General features: G+C 44.1%; 1 pseudogene; it reads right to left on the bottom strand.

Annotated features, from left to right (window-relative positions):
• Positions 1–649: 649 nt before the first annotated feature.
• Positions 650–2,445, bottom strand: LOC131253109 (calcium-dependent protein kinase SK5-like; annotated as a pseudogene).
• Positions 2,446–10,335: the final 7,890 nt, after the last annotated feature.

Genomic DNA, 10,335 nt, shown 5'->3' with positions numbered 1-10,335 from the left:
TCTTATGATTCTTGGAAAAATTTCTACTATGGGCTGCTCACTGGACATAACTTCTGCTCCTTTAACTGCGCTTGGGTTCAGTCGATGCATGTCACACATTGCTTCTTGGTGAAGTTTCCATTCATGGGATGCATGTGATTGTGAACTTTCACATGCAACTATCTTTCTTGCCAACATATCACATGTCTATTGTATTAACTAACACTAATATCACTTTCTCTATTAGTATATACTATGATTTCTCTGTTAGTGTTAGTATTAACTAATTTTGTACCGAAGCGGGTTAGATTATATTAACTAACACTAATATGAAATCAAAAATACAATTTATGCAACAGATTGTATTAATTAACACTAACAGAGAAAGTAGAAAAGCTACGGATAAAGGCCGTAGTACATGGTACCAATGGTATCGTATCATAGGCCTTCAAGATATGGGTACGAATAAATCATATGGGTTAAATCCGTAGCTACACTTTCGATAACTCAAAAGACATATAGCTACGGATTATATTTGTATTTAATCGTAGCAATAGGCTAACGTACGTAAAAGCTACGGTTAATAGCTGTAGCGAGGGCCTACAGTTTTTAGGAAAAAGACAATAAATTACAATAATGGGATTTCTTACCATGGTAGTACATGCCCTGATAGAAATTATAATAATGTCTCTCGTATACTAACAATAACCAATTTCACAAATCTCAACACATCACAGATTACACTCCTAAAGCATGTAGGAAACCTAACCTTAGCAAAGACTCGTTCAAAGATTACATGAAAAATGGAAGAAAGATCCCAAGAACAGATTCATGTGCAGTCCATCGCATGATGTTCAATCACCTTCGATTTACAGGTGGGAAAGCTCGCCACCCTCCTTCCGTGCCCCAGCATCAGCCTACCAATTTTTCGACATCGGGGTCATTTGCGCGAATGATTAGAAAGTCCATTTAAACACAAACTTATGGTGTGAAAAAAAAAAAAAAAAACATCCCGAGGTAAGCTTGAATCCTGCTATGTTATCAAGTGATGTAAACAATAGCTGGGGCAATGAACATTAGAAGATTTAGCCCTCATGTTCTTTCAGTCATTAAGTATTTCCTAGTTATACTATAAATAAAGAAAGTGATCGCTTTCACTTCTGATTCGACAAGGGAGCGTGGTCTGCCATTCTGAGGGCATCACCCAAGTTGATGTTCAAGCTATTTTTCATTGTTCTCCTCCCAATGCCACCATTGCCTTTCCTCATCATCGCAGCAAATTCACTGTAATCGATCTGGCCATCCTGAAAATATACACCCAAATGATAAAATTCAGCAACACTTGGGAAGGAATACATGCAGAACAGATGGAATTTCAGGGGACATAAGATAATTCACAACTGAAATCTTGTATGTCAATCCAGAATTCCAAAACTTTCAGTGGATGGAGCCTACTGCAAAAATCACTCTGATCAGAAGGTATGAACCATTCAATAGATGCAGTTTTATTACTACGACCCTTTTGTGTTAACCATCCATTTTAAGGCTAGGATCATCCAATTCCAATCAGTGTAACATTTAGAGTATGCTCTATCCTAAATGGGGCCCACAATTTGGATGGTCTGGATTTTAAGATGGTGGAAATGTGCACCATAGTCTAGCAGTTCTTTCCAGATTGGAAGTGAAAACCCAAAGAGACAAAAATGTATACTATATTGAGAAAGATCTGCAACAGTAAATAAATTTGTGATTCCAGAAATAGTAGAGAGAGAGAGAGAGAGAGAGAGAGAGAGACGCACATTGTCTTGATCAATTTATTTTGATCATATCATCAAGGTGGACCTCGCTTAAACCAAACTCACGGCAGGCATGTTGAAGTTCATCAATTGTTATGTAACCACTGCCATCTTTGTCGAAAAAACAGAAAGCAGATATCAAATTCTCCTCTCTCCATCTTGTTCAAATGCACTGTAGCAGCAAGAAATTCGCCAAAATCTATGGTGCCACTGTTGTCAATGTCAGCCTGTCCAATTCCAAACATAATCATATGAAGTTTGGTTAGTTCACAAGTATCTAAGTTATCTTTAAAAGTTTAACAAAGAAATACATAAATGCACACTTGAGTGTTTGAACCAGTGTTTTAAATAGGGAATAACATGTAGTGTTTACCCCTCTAAAGTGTGAAGCGGAAGCTGCTACTTTTATATTTTTAATCAAAATTTCAGGGAAAAAAAAAAGGGCAAGGAGTAAATATAAAGATAAAAACAGTAACGGAACAGATATAATACTGTTGTTCATATTACTTCACTAAAATCATTGAAAACATTTACTAATTTTTAGTGAAAATAGCCAAATGTAACAAAAGGAAATCATTAAAGACATTAATTGATCTTTACTTATTTAAGTGAAAAATAACATGTAGCGGACACTACAGAGCATGCAGCATAGGTAACGTAGTGTATCGCATAGCTTGTAGTGTAAGCTGCAGGTCACTTGCTATTTTCATGAGCAATGTAGCACAAAACTAGGCTATGCTACGTAGCATAAGCTATTTAAAACACTGGTTTGACAAATCACTTGCATGTATTGCAATCAGCCTCATCAACAGAGCACTGGAGATGTTATAGGGTTGAGTTGGATTAAATCACAAAACTTCAGTGAAAAAATTAGAGATCTTTCCTAGTAATCAAAACGAGGAAGTATCCCTTGAACTGCAGTTACATTCCTACTTCAACATGAAATAACTGCAATTTGGAGCCCAAACCTTCGATATGAACGCTGAAGATGGAAAATTGCAATCTTGTTATGTCTGTTCTCCGAGATTATTTTGCAGTTCAATTGGAAAATACTAGGAGACATTTAACTACAAACTGAGGGCTACTGCTTATTATGAATACTAGGAGACGTCATTATTTCTCATCATTTCCTCTTAATTGTTAAAATGAATAATAATGATTCAGCATTCATATTATATTAGTATTCTCGATTAAACTCAATGTTCATAATTTATCTGATTTGTGCATAGCCAAACACAGCCTGAGATTCACTATCGAATTGAATTGAAATTTCAGTCCACTAAAGTGGAAATAATCAAATTTTGATTTGCAATTTATCATTCATATTGAGGGGCTTGGCACTAAATTGCACTAAATTTTGATTTGCAATTTATCATTCATATTGAGGGGCTTGTACCTAGATGCTTATCTAGTGGAACAAGCCTGGGATTGGGTATCTAGAACATGGATCAGGCTTGGGTTAAGCCTCAGCCCAGACCAGCCTAGCCTGTCCCAGCTCAACCCCATTTACACCCAGACTTGGAAACCTGGAACTTCCAAAAGTAGCCTGCGGTTGCAAGATTTTACAGCAGAAGCATGGCAAAAATCTTTGAACAGGACCCCAATCGCAACATAACATGACTTTGGTTGGAATGATGCAGTGATCTTTCAGAACATATCATCAAAAGCTTACCCGCAAAGGCCATCTTTTTAAGTTTGTTCATTGCAGAGAACTGCTTTAGGCGTGATAAAACTGCAAAATCCAGAGGTCTATCAAGAGCAACTCAATCATCTACGATCAAGGGTGACCTGGTTATAAAAAAAAAAAAGAAGAAAGAAAATACCAAAAAACAGAGGCCTTACCTGTAAGGCTCAATCCGAGGCTGCACAGCGTGCTGGTAGGGGCCTTACCTGTAACGCTCAATCTGAGGCTGCACAGCGTGGTGGTAGGGAACAGGACCCCAAACGCAACATAACATGACTTTGGTTGGAATGATGCAGTGATCTTTCAGAACATATCATCAAAAGCTTACCCACAAAGGCCATCTTTTTAAGTTTGTTCATTGCAGAGAACTGCTTTCGGCGTGATAAAACTGCAGAATCCAGAGGTCTATCAAGAGCAACTCAATCATCTACGATCAAGGGTGACCTGGTCAAAAAAAAAAAAAAAAGAAGAAAGAAAATACCAAAAAACAGAGGCCTTACCTGTAAGGCTCAATCCGAGGCTGCACAGCGTGCTGGTAGGGGCCTTACCTATAACGCTCAATCTGAGGCTGCACAGCGTGGTGGTAAGGAATGAGGGAGAGAGAGGTGGAGGCGGCCGCGGCTGGTGGTACCGATTGAGGGAGAGAAGGAGAGAGAGAGAGAGGTGGAGGCGAATGTGGCTGGTGGTCGGGATTGAGGGAGAGAGAGAGAGAGGGCTGTACGCGGGCGTAGCTGGTGGTAGGGATTAAGGGAGAGAGAGAGGGCTGTACGCGGGCGTAGCTGGTGGTAGGGATTGAGGGAGAGAGAGGGTTGGACGGGGTTTCCACTGCTGGTAGGTAACAAGGGGGAGAAAGTGATGGTTACACGGCTAGGGCCTCAAGGTAACCGGAACGACCGGTCTGCCTCCTTCGAATCCTGTTTTGACGCCCACCGTTGATTTAAAATTGCTGCATCCGACGGCCAGCATTACGACAGTGCTCGACCTTATGGAGTGCCACGGTAAGGTCGAGCGTATAGTACCTTTTCCCATATATATATATATATATATATTATTTTATTTTTTTGACTGTCCAGCGTCCAGTCCAGGCATACTGAACGGACGAGCTGGATGAAACAAATGCGTCAAGTGGGTCCACACGTTGTGAAGTCTAGCGTCCAGTGGACTGGACGGTGTGGACTGCCACACATGCAGCAGGCCCCATCGTCCACTATCCCACGGCTGATGTGGACAGAATGCATCGTGACGGAATTTTCACCGTCCAAGGTACTAATGTAGTTCATTCATAGAAAATTAAAGAGAGAGAGAGAGAGAGAGGAACATGGTGAGATGGAGGGACCCCGACACTATGGGCCCCTCATAAATTACAACGCATATATCAAAATGGGTCCCACTACAAGTGGACCCTCAAATAAAAAAATCAACAGTTCATCACCCACCTATGGCCTCCTTCTTTAGCTCCTTGGACTCCTAGGCTCCTAAGCTTCAACTTCGATGGAGGATGATGAGATTGGAAGGGTGGAGATGGGAGATAGAGTGGTAGGGAGTGGACCACAAATAACTCACTCTCACTCTATGGAAGCCATGGACATTTTTCTCTCCATGGGGTTGCCTGGAAAATAGTTAAAGAATGAGAGGAGAGGGATGGGCGATGGGTGTTGTAAGGAAGGGATAGAGAGGTATGGGTTTGTTTGAATTTTGTCTAAAAGAGGGATGGGTAGGGAGAGAGAGAGAGTTGACTTAGGGAAAGAAGGGATGGGTGCTTGTACTTGAGATAGGTGTGTACTTGATTGATTGATTGATGAGATAGGTTATAGAGATTCTCTCAAAATTCGTAATGCACGGAGTTTTCCTCGAACTGAACGTGGGCCCACATCTCCGGGCCCGGGTATCGCCTTAGCACGCGAGATGCGGCATCAGCACCGCGGCGATGGTGCGGTCACAAGGGTACAAATTTCGAGTCGAGTCGACTCTGATATACAGGACTCAGCCTAGGATCGCGTGCAAATGTCGGATATAGGTCGAGGGCTACCGGAATTTGACCGGGAGGACTACGGAAGCTTGCGGAACGGCACAGTCTAAGATATGGGCCTGATACCCACCTACCAATTTTAGGGGCCAACGAACCCCTTTGCACACCGTGGCAAGGGCTGGAAGGGCCCACTAGGCTGGGACGCCCAGAATTTCTAGACAGATTGTAATCCTAAATTAAATTAAAATATTTTTGAGTCTCTAAAAATCATGAAATTTTGTGGAGGTGTGGCCCACCCATGGGACGACCACTTTCTGAATTTTCATGGACAACGGGCCCCTGTACCAACTGTGGTGCATCATGAAGTGGCCCACCAGGCTGAGACACCTAGGCCGGGGCATCTAGCCTTGGGTGGCCATCCAGGACACTTTGTGGGCCCACTTTAATGTATTTTATATCCCACCATTCATCCATGTGGGGTCCATAGGGCAGTGATCATCTTCCCTCTGTAGTTTTTCATTTTTGGGGCCCATTGGATGAGTTTTTGGGCCAAATACCCAGGCCCATAAGGCTGTCTACACATGGGATGCCCAGCCCACTGGGCTAGCATGGCCCTTCTAATTTATGTGTTTCATCTACTCCCTTCATATGGTGGACCCCTTATGACATATATGGGTCACCAAGAACTAAAATAAACATATAATTTAATTAATTTTTAAATTTCCAGCAATGCCAAATTGTGGGTGGGCTGAAATTTCACAAATAGGCCCATGGTCCACCAAATTTTGGGATATTGTTACACATATCTTGTCCTATTTTTATTAGATTTTGGGCTTAATTAGTGCATACTTAAGGCCCACTTCAATTGGGGTTTTATTGAAATAATATTCATATTTGCACGTTGGGTTTCCTAGGCCCATTGACTTAGAATTTTCTTGATGGACCCCTAGCCCTTGGGCTTATAAATAGTATACTATTGTGATGGGTTTTATGGGCCAAATACTCAAGTAATTGGTCCCTTGCTTGCCCATTTAAAAGAAATTCATGCTTGGGCTGAGATGTGAGGCCCAACTAACTTGTTTTAAATGTAAGGATTACCCATATGTATGAAATAATGGGTTGCTCATTAGGCCCACCACAATGAGAAGACTCATGACCTTTATGGTTGGACTCAAACCTTGTTTAAGGGCCCGCCATGATACCTAAGTATTGGGCTTAGTGTATGGCCCACCAAGATATAGATTGCTTAGGCCTTGAACTTTACTTTATATGCGTAGCGGACTACTTTTTAGGACCTAGTTAAGGTTGGATGTCCTCCTTGGTGGCCCTAAGGTAGGCCCATAGGGTTCCTTTAGGTAATTGAAGGCCCACCTCGGACCTTGTTAGGACCATTTCCTCCTTGAGGCTTTATAACTCTCTTAGTTGTGGGCCACCCCAAAGTATTGGGCCCTCACAAGAGGACTTCACTTCTCATTAGAGTACCTATCTATATATCTAGACCTTATCCCTCCTTTTGAAGGAGGAATATATTCTACAGGTACCATACTTACATCATTGTGACTCATATGCATCATTTGTGTGAACTGATTACATTGTGTGGTGGTCATAGAGGGATGAAGTTTCTCCCCTTGTGCACATTGAGTGCATGAAGCTTGTGCATGATCCTTTGGAAGGAGGAATATATTCCACCAAGAATATATTCTACGGGTATCAGGTTCCTTGTAAGTCCAGTTACCGAGTTTGGTGCATGATAGGAATTGGTATCAAAACATAGAAAGTAATTCTGGAATAACTCGGGATGACATCACATATCTGCTAAGAGCATAAGACAAGTAGTGTCCCAAGATCCTTCTTTTCACTACGTATTGAGCCTGTAATTGTCTTGATTCCTTGCATCGTTGTTATTTTATAGACGATGTTCCTTAGAAGTGGCACCCGTGGTCGTGGCACCCATGGTCGTGGTGCCCGTGGATGAGGCACCCGAGATACTCATTCTACTCGATTGCATCCCGCTCCCATTATTGAGGATCCGATTCCTGAGGTCCCGATTCAGGCTGTTCATCCTATAAGGCATATTCCTCCAGTTGCTCCAGTTCCCCCACTGGTTCCCCCTCCTCAGCCTTCTATTCTGGTTACAGAGGTTCCTACTCCACCAGTTGCACCCATACCTCTGCCCGAGGCGAGTGCCGCTCCTATTTTCCCAACATTGCTAGTAGGAGCCGAGCATTTTCAGTAGCTGATGTAGCTATCAATACCGTATTGCAAACTCATCAGCCTGCAGCCTCTCCAGTTTTTTATCAGGGTGATTTACCGCGTGCTAGCGCTATTTTCAGGGAGTTTAGGCAACATAACCCTTTGAGATTCTGGGGTGAGCCAGACCCATCTGCCGCCGAGGCATGGCGCACTGAGATCACGAGGATTTTCGATACTATGCAGTGTCCAGCTGATCAGAGGGTATCCCTTACGACCTATCTTCTTCAGGGTGAGCCCCGTCATTGGTGGTCGTCCGTATCCAAGATGGCCGGGCCAGATTTTATTTGGACTTGGAAAGAATTCGTGGTCTGTTTTGACTAAAAATTCTTCCCCGAGCATGTTTAGATTTAGAGGGCGATCGAGTTTGAGACCCTAGTTCAGGGTGATATGTCAATATCTCAATATGAGGCCCATTTCTTGGCCTTGTGCTCGACTTCTCACCAGTGATGAGAAGATGAGAGCTCATCGTTTTGTGACTGGCTTTCATCCTACCCTTCGTGGCCGTATAGTAGGGCATTATTTGGAGACGTTAGACTAGGTCGTTCATCGGGCACTGGTGAGAACTAGGCTATGACCTAAAGATCGACAGAGCAGAGTTTCGATGGAGACTGGAAGAGGAGACCACCAGCCGACAGTTCCAAGCAGCACCGTCAGTAGAGATGGAGGGGCAGATTAGGGTTTCGGCCGCCTTCGACTCAGTCAGCAGCTCCATCATCATCATCAGCACCGCCAGTCGCTCCATCTTTCGGCCCATTTTTCGGTGTTTGCTTCGGTTGTGAACAGGTCAGGCATCGGAGGCATGAGTGCCCTCTCCCCATTTAGTAGTAGAGGCCACCGCAGTTGCCTCCTCCTCCTCCTCCTCAGCAGCAGCAGCAACAGAGAGCGTGGCTTCCAGCCCCTGCTCTTAGGGCTCCTCCGTAGCAGCAGAGGCAGCCAAGTAGACCTCCCCAGCAGAGACAGTAGCAGCAACAAAGATAGTAGCAACAGCAGCAGCAGAGGGGATATCCATATGTCCAGTTCCTCGGTCGAGTGTGTATTGTAGCCCAGCAGGCACAGACTTTGAATCCATAGCCTTCTAGTTTACTCCCCTTACCAGCTCAGGGCCGATTTTATTCTACACAGCAGGCGCCAAGCCAGGACCCATAGTCATCGACCGGCGGAGTCATTGAGGGTATTTTTCTTGTTTCTGCTTGCATTGATCATGTTTTATTTAATTCTGGTGCCTCCCATTCTTTTGTGGACGAGCAGTTTTACCAATCAACTGGTATTCCATCTGGGTCCGTGTCAGAGGCCTTGGCCATTTCGACTCCCATGGGGAAGTCTATTGGGTTGACCCATCGTTGCCCTTCTTGCCCGGTGTTAATAGGTAAGATGTTTCTTTCTTCCAATCTGCTCATGATGCCGATGATGGGCTTTGATGTTATTCTGGGCTTGGACTGGCTTGCAGAGTAATGTGTCATCTTAGACTGTGCCGCAAGGACAGTCACGTTTCACATTCCCAGCTTGCCAGTATTCCAGTTTGTCGCCGAGCCCAGGGGAGAGTCGTTATCTAATTTCTTAGCTTATGTCATTGAGGATTCTGTGGTAGGGTGTATTGAGCAGCTGCCAGTTGTTTGCGAGTACCCGGATGTGTTCTAGAAGATCACGGGTTTGTTGTCGCGTCGACAAGTGGAGTTTCATATTGATTTGGTGCCCGGTACTACGCCTATCTCGAAGACCCCTACTGGATGGCACCGTTAGAGTTGAGAGAACTGTAGGAGCAGTTGGATGAGCTCCGGGAGTTAGGTTTCATTCATCCCAGTAGTTTTCCTTGGGGAGCCCCGGTATTGTTGGTGAAGAAGAAGGATGGCTCGTTACGGCTCTGTGTGGACTATCGTGAGCTCAACAGAGTCATTATCAAGAACCGATACCCACTTCCCCGTATTGATGATCTATTCGATTAATTGCAAGGTGCACAGTATTATTTCTAGATAGACTTGCGCTTCGGTTACCATCAAATTCGGGTCCGAGATGAGGACATTACGAAGATGGCCTTCTAGACATGCTATGGTCACTTCGAGTTTCTGGTCATGTCATTCGAACTGACCAATGCGCCTGTTGTAGTCATGTAGCTGATGAACGAGGTCTTCCGACCGTTCCTCGATCAGTTCGTGGTGGTATTCATTGATGATATTCTTGTATATTCAAGGACCTAGGAGGACCATGTTAAGCACTTGTAGATTGTGTTGGAGACCCTCCATGCCCACCAACTATATGCGAAACTAAAGAAGTGCGAGTTTTGGAAGGAGGAGGTGAAGTTCCTCGGTGATGTGGTGATGAGGGAGGGTGTTATTGTGGACCCCTTGAAGGTGGATGCAGTGCGTCAGTGTGGCCAGCCCACGAACGCGTTCGAGATCCGTAGCTTCCTTGGTCTAGCAGAATATTATCGACAGTTTATCGAGGGTTTCTCTCGTATTGCTGCACCACTAACTCGGTTGACGCAGAAGGGCATCGAGTTTGTTTGGAGTACACCTGCAAGAAGGCATTTACAGAGTTGAAGGACCGCCTCACGTTCACTCCTGTTCTCACTCTTCCTGATGGGATAATGCCTCTAGAGTTGGCATGAGTACTGTACTGATGAAGCACGGGAAGCCAATGGGGTATGCCTCGCGCCA

This window comes from Magnolia sinica, chromosome 8 (assembly GCF_029962835.1).
Source record: "Magnolia sinica isolate HGM2019 chromosome 8, MsV1, whole genome shotgun sequence".
Classification (NCBI taxonomy): domain Eukaryota; kingdom Viridiplantae; phylum Streptophyta; class Magnoliopsida; order Magnoliales; family Magnoliaceae; genus Magnolia; species Magnolia sinica.
The sequence above is the reverse complement of the archived record's forward strand: the minus strand, read 5'-3'. Positions and strand labels throughout refer to the sequence as shown.